Genomic DNA, 15,470 nt, shown 5'->3' with positions numbered 1-15,470 from the left:
TTGCAGTTCTTTCATCTCGCTGGGTGCGAGTCTGTAAGGAGCACGAGCTATTGGTGCAGCTCCTGGTACAAGATCTATTTGAAATTCAACGGATCGATGTGGGGGTAATCCCGGTAATTCTTTCGGAAATACATCGGGAAATTCTTTTGCAATGGGAACATCATTGATGCTCTTTTCTTCAGTTTGTACTTTCTCGACGTGTGCTAGAACAGCATAGCAACCTTTTCTTATTAGTTTTTGTGCCTTCAAATTACTAATAAGATGTAGCTTCGTGTTGCCCTTTTCTCCGTACACCATTAAGGGTTTTCCTTTTTCTCGTATAATGCGAATTGCATTTTTGTAACAAACGATCTCCGCTTTCACTTCTTTCAACCAGTCCATACCGATTATCACATCAAAACTCCCTAACTCTACTGGTATCAAATCAATCTTAAATGTTTCGCTAACCAGTTTAATTTCTCGATTCCGACATATATTATCTGCTGAAATTAATTTACCATTTGCTAATTTGAGTAAAAATTTACTATCCAAAGGCGTCAATGGACAACTTAATTTAGCACAAAAATCTCTACTCATATAGCTTCTATCCGCACCCGAATCAAATAAAACGTAAGCAGATTTATTGTCAATAAGAAACGTACCCGTAACAAGCTCCGGGTCTTCCTGTGCCTCTGCCGCATTAATATTGAAAACTCTTCCGCGGCCTTGTCCATTTGTGTTCTCCTGGTTCGGGCAATTTCTAATAATGTGGCCTGGTTTTCCACATTTATAACAAGCTACATTGGCATAACTTGCTCCGACACTACTTGCTCCGCCATTACTCGTTCTGACACCATTTGTTCCTTTCGTTCTATTAACCCCTGGTCCGTAGACCTCACACTTCGCCGCGCTATGACCATTTCTTTTACACTTGTTGCAAAATTTGGTGCAGAACCCCGAGTGATTCTTTTCACACCTTTGGCATAGTTGCTTCTGATTGTTGTTGTTGTTGCGGTTATTATTGTTGTTGGGATGATTGTTGTAGTTGTTGTTGTTGTTGTTGTTGTTGTTGTTGTTGTTGTTGTTGTTGTTGGGCCGTTTGTTGTAGTTTCGATTGATGTTGCGATTGTTGGGATAATTGTTGCGATTATTGTTGTAATTGCTGTTGTTGTTGTATTGGTGATTCTTATCACCGTTTTCCTCCCACTTTCTTTTGACTTGCTTCACATTGGCCTCTTCAGCAGTCTGTTCTTTAATTCTTTCTTCAATCTAGTTCACTAGTTTGTGAGCCATTCTACATGCCTGTTGTATGGAGGCGGGCTCGTGTGAACTTATATCTTCTTGGATTCTTTCCGGTAATCCTTTCACAAACGCGTCGATCTTCTCTTCCTCATCTTCGAATGCTCCCGGACACAATAGGCACAATTCTGTGAATCTTCTTTCGTACGTGGTAATATCAAATCCTTGGGTTCGTAACCCTCTAAGTTCTGTCTTGAGCTTATTGACCTCGGTTCTGGGACGGTACTTCTCGTTCATCAAGTGCTTGAATGCTGACCACGGTAGTGCGTACGCATCATCTTGTCCCACTTGCTCTAGATAGGTATTCCACCATGTTAACGCAGAACCTGTGAAGGTATGCGTAGCGTACTTCACTTTGTCCTCTTCAGTACACTTACTTATGGCAAACACCGATTCAACCTTCTAGGTCCACCGTTTCAATCCGATCGGTCCTTCGGTTCCATCAAATTCCAAAGGTTTGCAGGCAGTGAATTCTTTGTAGGTGCATCCTACACGATTTCCTGTACTGCTAGATCCAAGGTTATTGTTGGTATGTAGCGCAGCCTGTACTGCGGCTATGTTTGAAGCTAGAAAAGTACGGAATTCCTCTTCATTCATATTCACGGTGTGTCGAGTAGTCGGTGCCATTTCCTTCAAAATAGTTAAATGGAACAAGTTAATCATACAGAATATTAAGAGTAGTTAATAGTATTTCGTAGCATAATATGAACTCATTTATAAAAGCTTTTTCTTCATATTAGCGTTTTATAAGTTTAAATTCGGGTAGTACCTACCCGTTAAGTTCATACTTAGTAGCTAATATACAATTCAACTACTACAATTCTATATGAAAAACTGATTATAATAATATTTCGCGTTCAAACTTTTATACAATATTTTACAAACTTACAATACCGCTTATTTTACATAAAGCATGAAATATAGCACACAATAACTTTGATACAAGATAGTTGTGAAGACAATTCTAGCTAGTACACAAGTCGTTCAGCAAAGGCAATAAAGACACGTAATTCATACGTCCAGAAACAAGTCATGCATTCTGGTTTTACTAGGACTACTTCCCATCCTTGGTCTTGTGCAACATAACCGTTATGGCCATTGATAAGACAGCGTGTTGTAACGTCATCAAAGGGACGTGGGTTACGTAATGTCCAACAGTCCCGTAATAATCTAAAAACCTCATTTCTTACCCCAATTACCGACTCCGTCACTTGTGGAAACGTTTTGTTTAATAGTTGTAGCCCGATTTTCTTGTTCTCACTTTGGTGAGAAGCGAACATTACTAATCCGTAAGCATAACATGCTTCTTTATGTTGCATGTTAGCCGCTTTTTCTAAATCACGAAGTCCAATATTCGGATATATTGAGTCAAAATAATTTCTTAACCCGTTGCGTAAAATAGCATTTGGGTTCCCCGCAATATATGCGTCAAAGTAAACACATCGTAACTTATGGGTTTCCCAATGTGATATCCCCCATCTTTCAAACGAAAGTCTCTTATAAACCAAGACATTCTTGGAACATTCTTCGAATGTCTTACAAACTGATCTCGCCTTAAATAGTTGTGCCGAAGAATTCTGGCCGACTCTAGACAAGATTTCATCAATCATGTCTCCGGGTAGGTCTCTTAAAATATTGGGTTGTCTATCCATTTTGTGTTTTTAAACTGTAAAATAGACAAGAGTTAGATTCATAAAAAAAATACTTATTAATACAAGCAATTTTTACATATATCATAAAGCATAAGAACACTATATTCCATATATTACACCACACGAATACAACTATCTTATTCCGACTCGCTCGTTTCTTCTTCTTCGGTTTTGGTTCGTTTTGCCAAGTTTCTAGGGATATATGATGTTCCCCTAATACGAGCCGTCGTTGTCCACATTGGTTTAGAAAAACCTGGTGGTTTAGAGGTTCCCGGGTCATTGTTACAACTTAAGGACTTCGGGGGTTGACGATACATATAAAGTTCATCGGGGTTGGAATTAGATTTCTCTATTTTTATGCCCTTTCCCTTATTATTTTCTTTTGCCTTTTTAAATTCAGTTGGGGTAATTTCTATAACATCATCAGAATTCTCGTCGGAATCCGATTCATCGGAGAATTGGTAATCCTCCCAATATTTTGCTTCCTTGGCGGAAACACCATTGACCATAATTAACTTTGGTCGGTTGGTTGAGGATTTTCTTTTACTTAACCGTTTTATTATTTCCCCCACCGGTTCTATTTCTTCATCCGGTTCCGATTCTTCTTCCGGTTCCGATTCTTCTTCCGGTTCCGACTCTTCTTCCGGTTCCTCTTCGGGAACTTGTGAATCAGTCCACAAATCATTCCAATTTACATTTGACTCTTCATTATTATTAGGTGAGTCAATGGGACTTGTTCTAGAGGTAGACATCTATCACATAATATCAAACACGTTAAGAGATTAATATATCACATAATATTCATATGTTAAAAATATATAGTTTCCAACAAAAATGTTAAGCAATCATTTTTAAAGAAAACACGGTCGAAGTCCAGACTCACTAATGCATCCTAACAAACTCGATAAGACACACTAATGCAAATTTTCTGGTTCTCTAAGACCAACGCTCTGATACCAACTGAAATGTCCCGTTCTTATTGATTAAAAACGTTCCATATTAATTGATTTCGTTGCGAGGTTTTGACCTCTATATGAGACGTTTTTCAAAGACTGCATTCATTTTTAAACAAACCATAACCTTTATTTCATCAATAAAGGTTTAAAAAGCTTTACGTAGATTATCAAATAATGATAATCTAAAATATCCTGTTTACACACGACCATTACATAATGGTTTACAATACAAATATGTTACAACAAAATAAGTTTCTTGAATGCAGTTTTTACACAATATCATACAAGCATGGACTCCAAATCTTGTCCTTATTTAAGTATGCGACAGCGGAAGCTCTTAATAATCACCTGAGAATAAACATGCTTAAAACGTCAACAAAAATGTTGGTGAGTTATAGGTTTAACCTATATATATCAAATCGTAACAATAGACCACAAGATTTCATATTTCAATACACATCCCATACATAGAGATAAAAATCATTCATATGGTGAACACCTGGTAACCGACAATAACAAGATGCATATATAAGAATATCCCCATCATTCCGGGACACCCTTCGGATATGATATAAATTTCGAAGTACTAAAGCATCCGGTACTTTGGATGGGGTTTGTTAGGCCCAATAGATCTATCTTTAGGATTCGCGTCAATTAGGGTGTCTGTTCCCTAATTCTTAGATTACCAGACTTAATAACAAGGGGCATATTCGATTTCGATAATTCAACCATAGAATGTAGTTTCATGTACTTGTGTCTATTTTGTAAATCATTTATAAAACCTGCATGTATTCTCATCCCAAAAATATTAGATTTTAAAAGTGGGACTATAACTCACTTTCACAGATTTTTACTTCGTCGGGAAGTAAGACTTGGCCACTGGTTGATTCACGAACCTATAACAATATATACATATATATCAAAGTATGTTCAAAATATATTTACAACACTTTTAATATATTTTGATGTTTTAAGTTTATTAAGTCAGCTGTCCTCGTTAGTAACCTACAACTAGTTGTCCACAGTTAGATGTACAGAAATAAATCGATAAATATTATCTTGAATCAATCCACGACCCAGTGTATACGTATCTCAGTATTGATCACAACTCAAACTATATATATTTTGGAATCAACCTCAACCCTGTATAGCTAACTCCAACATTCACATATAGAGTGTCTATGGTTGTTCCGAAATATATATAGATGTGTCGACATGATAGGTCGAAACATTGTATACGTGTCTATGGTATCTCAAGATTACATAATATATAATACAAGTTGATTAAGTTATGGTTGGAATAGATTTGTTACCAATTTTCACGTAGCTAAAATGAGAAAAATTATCCAATCTTGTTTTACCCATAACTTCTTCATTTTAAATCCGTTTTGAGTGAATCAAATTGCTATGGTTTCATATTGAACTCTATTTTATGAATCTAAACAAAAAAAGTATAGGTTTCTAGTCGGAAAAATAAGTTACAAGTCGTTTTTGTAAAGGTAGTCATTTCAGTCGAAAGAACGACGTCTAGATGACCATTTTAGAAAACATACTTCCACTTTGAGTTTAACCATAATTTTTGGATATAGTTTCATGTTCATAATAAAAATCATTTTCTCAGAATAACAACTTTTAAATCAAAGTTTATCATAGTTTTTAATTAACTAACCCAAAACAGCCCGCGGTGTTACTACGACGGCGTAAATCCGGTTTTACGGTGTTTTTCGTGTTTCCAGGTTTTAAATCATTAAGTTAGCATATCATATAGATATAGAACATGTGTTTAGTTGATTTTAAAAGTCAAGTTAGAAGGATTAACTTTTGTTTGCGAACAAGTTTAGAATTAACTAAACTATGTTCTAGTGATTACAAGTTTAAACCTTCGAATAAGATAGCTTTATATGTATGAATCGAATGATGTTATGAATATCATTACTACCTTAAGTTCCTTGGATGAACCTACTGGAAAAGAGAAAAATGGATCTAGCTTCAATGGATCCTTGGATGGCTCAAAGTTCTTGAAGCAAAATCATGACACGAAAACAAATTCAAGTAAGATCATCACTTGAAATAAGATTGTTATAGTTATAGAAATTGAACCAAAGTTTGAATATGATTATTACCTTATATTAGAATGATAACCTACTGTAAGAAACAAAGATTTCTTGAGGTTGGATGATCACCTTACAAGATTGGAAGTGAGCTAGCAAACTTGAAAGTATTCTTGATTTTATGAAACTAGAACTTTTGGAATTTATGAAGAACACTTAGAACTTGAAGATAGAACTTGAGAGAGTTCAATTAGATGAAGAAAATTGAAGAATGAAAGTGTTTGTAGGTGTTTTTGGTCGTTGGTGTATGGATTAGATATAAAGGATATGTAATTTTGTTTTCATGTAAATAAGTCATGAATGATTACTCATATTTTTGTAATCTTATGAGATATTTCATGCTAGTTGCCAAATGATGGTTCCCACATGTGTTAGGTGACTCACATGGGCTGCTAAGAGCTGATCATTGGAGTGTATATACCAATAGTATATACATCTAAAAGCTGTGTATTGTACGAGTACGAATACGGGTGCATACGAGTAGAATTGTTGATGAAACTGAACGAGAATGTAATTGTAAGCATTTTTGTTAAGTAGAAGTATTTTGATAAGTGTATTGAAGTCTTTAAAAAGTGTATAAATACATATTAAAACACTACATGTATATACATTTTATCTGAGTCGTTAAGTCATCGTTAGTCGTTACATGTAAGTGTTGTTTTGAAACCTTTAGGTTAACGATCTTGTTAAATGTTGTTAACCCAATGTTTATAATATCAAAAGAGATTTTAAATTATTATATTATCATGATATTATGATATACGAATATCTCTTAATATGATATATATACATTAAATGTCGTTACAACGATAAACGTTACATATATGTCTCGTTTCAAAATCATTAAGTTAGTAGTCTTGTTTTTACATATGTAGTTCATTGTTAATATAATTAATGATATGTTTACTTATCATAATATCATGTTAACTATATATATAACCATATATATGTCATCATATAGTTTTTTTTACAAGTTTTAACGTTCGTGAATCACCGGTCAACTTGGGTGGTCAATTGTCTATATGAAACCTATTTCAATTAATCAAGTCTTAACAAGTTTGATTGATTAACATGTTGGAAACATTTAATCATGTAAACATCAATCTCAATTAATATATATAAACATGGAAAAGTTCGGGTCACTACAATTTCCACTCGAAATAAGATTGTTATAGTTATAGAAATTGAATCAAAGTTTGAATATGAGTATTACCTTGTATTAGAAAGATATCTTACTGTAAATAAGAAAGATTTCTTGAGGTTGGATGATCACTTTACAAGATTGGAAGTAAGCTAGCAAACTTGGAAGTATTCTTGATTTTATGAAACTAGAACTTATAGAATTTATGAAAAATACTTAGAACTTGAAGATAGAACTTGAAAGAGATTAATTAGATGAAGAAAATTGAAGAATGAAAGTGTTTGTAGGTGTTTTTGGTCGTTGGTATATGGATTAGATATAAAGGATGTGTAATTTTGTTTACATGTAAATAAGTCATGAATGATTACTAATATTTTTGTAATTTTATGAGATATTTCATGCTAGTTGTCAAATGATGGTTCCTACATGTGTTAGGTGACTCACATGGGCTGCTAAGAGATGATCATTGGAGTGTATATACCAATAGTACATACATCTAAAAGCTATATATTGTATGAGTACGAATACGGGTGCATACGAGTAGAATTGTTGATGAAACTGAACGAGGATGTAATTGTAAGAATTTTTGTTAAGTAGAAGTATTTTGATAAGTGTCTTGAAGTATTTCAAAAGTGTATGAATACATATTAAAACACTACATGTATATACATTTTAACTGAGTCGTTAAGTCATCGTTAGTCGTTACATGTAAATGTTGTTTTGAAACCTTTAAGTTAACGATCTTGTTAAATGTTGTTAACCTATTATTTATTATATCTAAAGAGATATTAAATTATTACATTATCATAATATTATGATATATTAATATATCTTAGTATGATATATATACAGTTAAATGTTGTTACAACGATAATCGTTACATATATGTCTCGTTTCGAAATCATTAAGTTAGTAGTCTTGTTTTTACATATGTAGTTCATTGTTAATACACTTAATGACATGTTTACTTATCATTTATCATGATTAAACATAGTGTATCAATATCTTAATATGATTCATATGTATTTAGTAAGACATTGTTATAAAGATAATCGTTATATATATCGTTTCGAGTTTCTTAATTCAATAAACTCAATTTTATGTATATAACTCATTGTTAAAATACCTAATGAGATACTTACTTATCATAATATTATGTTATCTATATATATAATCATATATATGTCATCATATAGTTTTTACAAGTTTTAACGTTCGTGAATCACCGGTCAACTTGGGTGGTCAATTGTCTATATGAAACCTATTTCAATTAATCAAGTCTTAACAAGTTTGATTGCTTAACATGTTGGAAACACTTAATCATATAAATAAAAATTTCATTTAATATATATAAACATGGAAAAGTTCGGGTTACTACACATGCAATCATACGATTCCTAGAACTCATGTAGCATGCAAAACAATCAATTACAGTTTCTGTTTGCGCATCAGTTTCATTTTAATTCTCATTTAATTTAGAAAATAGCAATAAAGAAATGGATGGTTCTAAAAACCTCAAGTTATCAGTGGTAAAAAGATCAAAGAAAACCATGTAGCCAATTTGTACATTTTCAACCAACTTGTCCGACTTTCTGATTTAGACAGAATCCAGACCTTTGGTTTCGGCGCGCATACAACACATAGAAACTAAGGCTTTCAAAGCTAGCTATGCAAACAATATATGCTAAGAAATATACATTTAACAACACACCGGAAGCACAAGGTCTAAAATAACTTCTACTTCAATGCTAGACAAGTAAATGTACAGACTAGACAGATTCGATCCATTTTAAGTAGTTATTTTTGGGGTCGAATATACAAGCATTTAGAAACAATTAGCATGTGAAGTCTACATGAAATGTCAAGTACTAATTATGAAATTTACATAATACAAAAGCTTGGCTAACAAAAAGCATGTTAAATGGTCGTTTGGTTCATGAACAAATTGCTAGTCAGCACGTTTTACTACAAACATTCAAGTAGTAATAAAATGACTTTCACAAATCCAATTACTATGATATCTGATCAATCCTAAATTAGATGCTAAGATCTAATTTAGGAATTAAGTGTAATGAGGGGTGGATGATGGTGTTGATAATGTTTTTGGGACTTTATGATCGTCTTTCACTTAGATTCAAGTGATCAATCACCATGTCCTGCTCTTGAATGAATTACCTTGGCTCCACTATGATTGATACTTGGGCATGTTCACAAGTGTGTCACAAAGGAATCAGAGCAATGTCACAGAATCAACAACCTAAAATGAGAGGCCAAGCTCTCTATTTATAGGTATGGGATATCTGCGGAGTCAATGTTCGCGCAGAAGTAGCAGATCCGCAATGTTTATGCGGGAAATCTTCATAATCTCAAATTATGCGCAGAACCGCAATGTCATTACGCGATGCGCAGTTGCTTATTTATCTCCGCGGTTCTATTTACACTTGTATTTGAATTGCCTTTTGTACTTAAAATATACATATATATGCCTATATATATGATCAAGTCCCCCAGTTTATTGTGTTATATTTACGCAGAAAATATAACATAATAAACTCTGAAAAATGTAGTTAAAATGTAATTTTCAAACGTTCCACAAAATTTAATCCGTTACGCATACAATATTGCGTCTGGCAAATAGTGCATGTCCCATCAGCGATTTCTAACGGCTCTTTTATAGCCGTTGATATATACTTCTGCAGACTTATAGCCGTTGATTGTAATCATTGTGAATAACCTTTAACATTTCATTTATCACTATAAATAAGATTGTTTTCTCTTCAATTTCACTTTACATTTCACATCCTTCTTTCTTTCTTTCAAATATTATCGCTTAACACTTTAATTTCATCAATGCTGATTAACACTTTATTCTGCCTTTCGCTTGCTATTTTCATACTCAATCCATTATCTTTATAATCACTTTACCTTCAATCTTTCCTGAATTAATCATGACTTCTCCTTCTACACCTTCGTCCTTAACCGCCATTACAGCGGAGAAATTCTCATCCTATATGACGAATGAGAAAGTGAAACAATTGAAAGTTCACTATCCATTACTGGATCAGTTCTGGCCAATTGCTCCTTCTGACGATCAGAGGGCACATAACCCTCCTTAAGTGATGATTGCGGTCTATGAGACCGCGATGTATCAAGGAAATCTACGATCTCCACTCACCAATTTCTTTTTAGGCATCTGCGATTCGTACAGCATCGCTATCTCCCAATTGCATCCATATGCCATTACTAAAATAGTCTTATTTGAAATATATTGCAGGGCTATCAAGAAGCAACCTCTTATTGATGTTTTTCACAGCTTTAACTCTATTACGCAGTCTGACATCAGATGGTTTACATTTAAATCGCGCCATGGTGTTGTCACAACCCCCAAGGCTTCTATTGGAAACTGGCGCATATCATTCTTCTATATCAAAGCTGAGGCACTGCGTAGATATCAAAGCTTACTTTGCTGGGCAATGGAACTTAAACAAAGTTCGCTTGAGCGTAATGATCTTAATGAGATCGGCGAAGAATTACTAGCAAAAGTTAAGAATGTGCACTTGGTAGTTAACCAATAAAGCCATGTTCCACTGTTTTGGGGGGCGAGTTTCAATATACTGGCCTTGGAACAATTACAATGTCACTTTGCTTGACGCAACCAATAGAAGTATGAATGACAGTTTTATTTTACGTACAAAACTGTATCCATATTTACGTATGATATATTGGCATTTTTTATTATTTGCAGAGGTCTTTCTATCAGACTTAATGGTATTGGAAGATGTTACTCGCTCCAAAGCCATCCTCTGCCCTAAAGAAGATGGCAGTTGATCTGCGACTATTGAGGATCCAATACTTATTTTTTTGACCATTCCAGAAGGTGCTGATAAAGGCAAACGAAAAATCAATACCATAAGTGAATTGATTGTGCAAGAAAGTAAGGGCAAAATTCCACGCATCTTTCCAATTGTAGAAGAAGTGTCCGGGAAGGGAAAATAAAAAAGTAAGTCACGTTTTCACGCAATAATTACACGCTATTATTTTTACATTTGCCTTACCATCTATTAATTTTTATCTTATGCATTGCAGCTGATCCTGTTGATCTGACAGCGGACACAGAAGAAACAGAAGAGGATCCATTCCTCAACCAAGAAATTTTGTTGGATGACTTTATCCATCCACACTTTCAGAACATTTTTGCATCACCCTACAATCCAATTAAGTCAATTCATATTGATAATTTTGTTGCAAGTCTTAATGTTAGCAATGATGCAGCCGAAGATCAGCGTAGACTATAGCACAAAGTTGTGCCACAAGATGTACACAGCGAATATCGTAAACTCAGTGATGCTACTGCTGAAAATGTGAGTATGCAGAACCGCTTTAATGCAGTATGTTCAATGGTAGATGGCGTTAAATGTCACAGAGCGCTTGCTTCAGCAATTGATGGTGAAAGAGCAGTGAATGATATTTTGCAAACCAAAATTCGCCAACTTGAAGAACAAAAGCTGCAGTTATCTGTAGAATTTAAGAATGCACAAAATGTATTGAAAGAGTCTCAAGAGCAAGTTGCAACACTTCTTGTTACTGCTCCAGAGCCTAGTGATAGGGCTGATCGAGCTTAAGATCAATTCAAAAGGCTTGTGAAATATTTACCTGGCCTTAGTCACAAGATTATGGATTCAGCACCTGTTACTAAGAAATTCCACAATTTCTTAAAGGCTTCAAATATTTTAACGCGGTGCGAATTTCTAGAGCTTCTGCTGAAGGTTACCAATCTTACCGAACCACTGCCCAAGGTTATATTGAAAGAAATATGCTCAACTGAAGATGCTCATAATGCATATAAGCAATGTTCGGCAGAGATTGAAAGATCGATATTCCTGCGCTATTTGAAATTAGCCACAAAGAAGATGTAACTGCAGAAGATATCATAATGCTGACCTTATAGTTTATTCGCTGAACAATATTGTAGTTTTTTGTATTGCGTGGTTATCCGCAATTATTTTGTAATCACTTGTGTATATTTTGGCGCAATTCTATTGCGCGATATCAATAAAGGTCCTTTTCTTAAAATCTCATTTGCAACTATTTTTCATTTATATAGATCTTTGTTTCAATTTATATTCGTAATCGCTAGACTTGTCCTTTGCAATTTCAACATTTATTATTGTGCACATAATAAAAATTTACTTTCGTGAAACAATCTTTTAATTGTATAATATCAATATACCTTACGAATCTTCCAAGTCCTCTGAAACGATCCTTGGGTAAAATATTACGTTTAAAATATGCCAAATGTGTTATTGCGAAGCATCTAAGTTGGGCGGATTCACAACTTAGGAATATAATATATATACAAGTTCCAGTCATTTCGCAAACACTACAATTATAATTGTTTGTTCCAATATAGCAGGCTTTTCCATCATTGTTAAGTATTACTACGCCTTAATACGCAAAATTATCATAGAAGAAACATGCAATATTGCTTTTCAATGATTGCATTTATCATTTAAGAAGCTGTATTACAAGTGTGCTCTAAGCACAACGTCCTTACACCTATATGAAAAAATATTATACAAATAACCTTCGCACAAGGTAACAATTTTCAATACTTTTACAAGCAATTTTTTCATTACGGTAATGTTTCTAATAATGCGCCAAACTGCGCAGATATTTTAATGAAGTGCTTGACTTTGCCATTGTTGTTATCAATTTTGCAAGCCATGCATGACCATATTAACGGATTTTTCGATCTCAATCGAGTTTTTCCCACAAAATGGATCATCTGAGTGATCCCTTTGAATTAATATGGGCAATCCATCTGCAAATGAACGCAAATTGTGCCTAAAAGTTGTCGCAAATATATTTTCATTGCGTGTTGCCGAATAAATCGGCTTTCGCGCTGTGCAATGTACTGCCATTGCCAGTTGATTCACATTTTCGCTTAAACTGCCATCACCTTGCGTTGGAATAACGCGGTTAGTCATAACTTAATGACCTTCAATTCCTACGTTTTCCTACGCAGTAATTAACGTACAAATTTGTTCAGTTTGCGCGTATGTTACAGTCGCAATTCATTTGCATGTTGTAAATTTAACCATTCCATGAATTGTTGATAAGATTACGCCAAGCTTACATAGCGCAGTGCGCCCTAGCAAGATGTTAAAGCATGAAGTTGAAGGCATAACATATAAATTTAAATTTGCCTTTCGGGTTCGTTTTGCATCTACCTCATCAGTCAATTCAATGCTCAACTTCAATTGACCCAAGGGCCATGTTGCTTCGCCAGAGAATCCTGAAAGTGACATTGTGGTTGGTAGCAATTTTGCCTTGATTTCTTCTGGCAATTTATCGAAACATTGCTGGTACATGACGTCGACACTGCTTCCGGTATCAATGTGCACTTTTTTTATAATAATTGCGGAATCTGCAATTTTGCATGAAATGATTATTGGCTCATCAGATAACCTGCAATTTTGCACTGATGGAAATGTTATTGGCGCAAACTGCCACTTATCCAGAGTTTCTCCAGCTTTCCTTTTCTGTGCAACATTATTGATTTCAACCATATTGATCACTTTGATTTCTTGCAGATTTTTTTTCTTGCCAACAACCTTTGCACCCAAATTTTTGACAGCGGGAGCCTTTTGCTCTTGCTGCATAGTTGTGCCAACATTTGGTGTCTTAGGTATGTTATTTAAATTAGGCACAATCATTGCGTCCGCCGTGCTTGATGCTTTATCCATTATCAAATGATCCATTTTTCCCTGCGTTGTGGCTTCTGCAATCAGCTCAACTAGATCGTGTCATCTATTTGTGATGGATATCCGTTGGATATCAAATGAAATGTTAATCTAACGATGATTTTATCAATATAGTATAGATTATAAAAAATGTAAACATTTAATCTTTATGTTATTGACTCGTTACATATGTTTTGATTGAAATTTATTGTCGATTGTAAATTTATTTGAGCAAGTTACATTATAATATAAGTAAATATACGTTTAAACTAATCTAAATATATAACTTTGAATATTATTAGTAACAATTTAATAAGTGTGACTATCACAACCTTTATTTTCGTTAATAATTTAAGAATTTGTAGGTTATATGTATATGTATATCGATATGTAGATGTATATGTCTATATTTTAGTACGTATATATGTGTATATAGATTTATTTCGGGTGATAACGGATATTTTCGTGGATGGTAAATTGTCATCCAGTAATCATCATGGAAAACACAAAACTTAGATTTATCACGCCTATTGTTTTCTGATAGAGGTGGCGGATCTGGGATAGTTTTCGCGATTCCATCCTGCATCAAGATTTCTTTTGACGTTTTAGATAACGCTTAAATTATGCTAAACGAATCATTACTCCACTTTCTTGAAGAATTGCGATTACGGTTATTATATCCATTATCACCATTGTTACGATGCCGATCATTGCACTGATAACCACCATTGTTATTTATGCGTTGATATCTTGATCCGCGATTGTTATTGCGGTAATTATCTTAGTTACCGTCACGGTAAAAGTCATGATCATCACACCAACTTCTTTCCTTACCCCAATTACAGTTTTGGGTAATGTTGCTATCTTTGCCATAAGGAATATAATCATAACTCTCTTGCATAACCTTTGCAAAGGTTTGCGGTACGTCTCTGCGCAATCTTCGCACTAAAGTGGGATGTTTCTGTGGATTGATTGTGTGGACAAAACCAGAGATCTTTTGATCTTCGTGCAGATTTGGTATCTTTTCACATTCATAAACATAGCATGTAAGCAAGCCACCTAACGTTTCTTTGAACCCTTGCTTGATATCGTGACATTCAATGTGTGTCTACTTTTGCGGCAATAAGTTCTGAAACTGCAACAGGAATTTTTTGCGGAGATCGATAAAGCCAGCAATGCTACGCGCCCCTAAATTATGGAACCACTCTCGCGCTAGGCCTTGTAGGAAAAACTCTGCATGCGACAGGCTCGTCCCAATTGTATGTACTCATGACTCCCTCAACCGTTGTAAAAAATCTAGTGGATCGGTTATGCCTGAATACATGCCCAAAGTTGCAGGCACAATTGGTGGTGTCGTTATTGGGTAATCAGAAATATGCGGGATGAATTTGTCGGACCCCGATGTAATTTTTGTTGCTGTCTTAGTTCGTGTTTCTTTTGTTTCTGCGCAGTATCTTTCAATCATTTTCTGAACAACATCAGGTTGATCAAATTTGTGTTGCATATCTTTCGGCGCAGATTTCTGAACATATCAGTTAAAAACAACTGCGCATTCTCCTTTTCGATGGCGTGCGAGGTTTCTCCTTCCT

This window comes from Rutidosis leptorrhynchoides, chromosome 6 (genome assembly GCF_046630445.1).
Source record: "Rutidosis leptorrhynchoides isolate AG116_Rl617_1_P2 chromosome 6, CSIRO_AGI_Rlap_v1, whole genome shotgun sequence".
NCBI lineage: Eukaryota > Viridiplantae > Streptophyta > Magnoliopsida > Asterales > Asteraceae > Rutidosis > Rutidosis leptorrhynchoides.
The sequence above is the reverse complement of the archived record's forward strand: the minus strand, read 5'-3'. Positions refer to the sequence as shown.